This window comes from Procambarus clarkii, chromosome 20 (assembly GCF_040958095.1).
Source record: "Procambarus clarkii isolate CNS0578487 chromosome 20, FALCON_Pclarkii_2.0, whole genome shotgun sequence".
NCBI lineage: Eukaryota > Metazoa > Arthropoda > Malacostraca > Decapoda > Cambaridae > Procambarus > Procambarus clarkii.
In genome coordinates, this window is record NC_091169.1 from 27,379,369 (window position 1) to 27,381,121 (window position 1,753).

The following is a 1,753-nucleotide window of genomic DNA, read 5'->3' on the forward strand; positions in this document are numbered from 1 at the left end:
CCTCTGAAAATGTTGACGAGAACAACGAAACACAGTTCTTAGCGTGAGGCCTCGTAACACTGTAGGGAGTCTCCCTCGCCACCAGCATGAAGGACCAGGGGGTCACACTCACCCACAACCATCATGAACCGCCACAAAAATATTTCAATCGCATGAACTGCATATATAAATTCCTAGCCAAGTGTCTGTAACTGGTGCCTGGGGGTATAGCCCAATGGCCTCTCCTCATACCCACTCCCCCCTGACACCCAGCTGCAGCAGCCTGACACCTGCCCCTCCCCCACAGCCTTTCACACTCAATAGCCAACCCCTGACACCCGCTTTCATTCTCAGTCTCCACGCCTGACGCCCCCGCTCAGACCCACTATACATAGGAGGAATATTCTATATTTGAATGAGATCATTTCTCGATTCATTGAACGTGAATGTCAGTATCGGGAGAGAGGGTGCTGCCGGCCCCAGTGCTTGCCATGGAGTGTAAAACTGTGTAAGTGATAATCCTCTTGTGATGTCATGGTTGCGTGAGCTTTCAATCTGTACCATAATATGGCATTGGTGTTAAATGCTTATTTACGTGAGTGGGAGAGAGAGAGAGAGAGAGAGAGAGAGAGAGAGAGAGAGAGAGAGAGAGAGAGAGAGAGAGAGAGAGAGAGAGAGAGAGAGAGAGAGAGAGAGAGAGAGAGAGAGAGAGAGAGAGAGAGAGAGAGAGAGAGAGAATCTGTGTGTATCTGTGTATTTACTATTTGTGCCTGCAGTATCAAGCTATCAGCTCTTGGACCCCGCCTTTCTAGCTTTGGGATGTCTAATATTCTGACTCTAGAATTATTTTTCCTTTATCATGTCTACTACACATGTCTCTCTCTCACACACACACACACACACACACACACACACACACACACACACACACACACACACACACACACACACACAGGAATCTCAGTAGGCTCAGGAATCTGTACACCAGTTGATTGACAGTTGAGAGGCGGGTCCAAAGAGCCAAAGCTCAACCCCCGCAAGCACAATTAGGTGACAATTAGGTGAGTACACACACACACACACACACACACACACACACACACACATATATATATATATATATATATATATATATATATATATATACTCACACACACATACACACTCATTCACACACACACGCGGGGAGCCGGTGGCCGAGCGGACAGCACGCTGTACACGTGATCCTGTGGTCCCGGGTTCGATCCCGGGCGCCGGAGAGAAACGATGGGCAGAGTTTCTTTCACCCTATGCCCCTGTTACCTAGCAGTAAAATAGGTACCTGGGTGTTAGTCAGCTGTCACGGGCTGCTTCCTGGGGGTGGAGGCCTGGTCGAGGACCGGGCCGCGGGGACACTAAAAACCCCCGAAATCATCTCAAGATAACCTCAAGAAGATCCTTGAATTAAAAATAAATAGAACTGAGTTCCATTTGCCTGGTAGATTGTATAGAACAATTGACGATTTTTTTTACTTTACTCTAAACTTTTGGAGTACTTTTTATCTTTTTTTTTTACCTTTTTAGACTCCAGAGACGCCAAACACAGATAATAGAGCTTTACATATTGGTTATTATTTTATGAGAGTTTGAGAATTCCCTTTTGGAACAAATGACCAACGCTGAATCGAGCCTCGTACTCTCCCCCTGGCGAGAGCTCTCACCAGGTCAGTGAGGACTGAGTAATGAGATCTGTGACTTCTCATACGGTCTCGAGTCCGCCGACATTCACTCGACC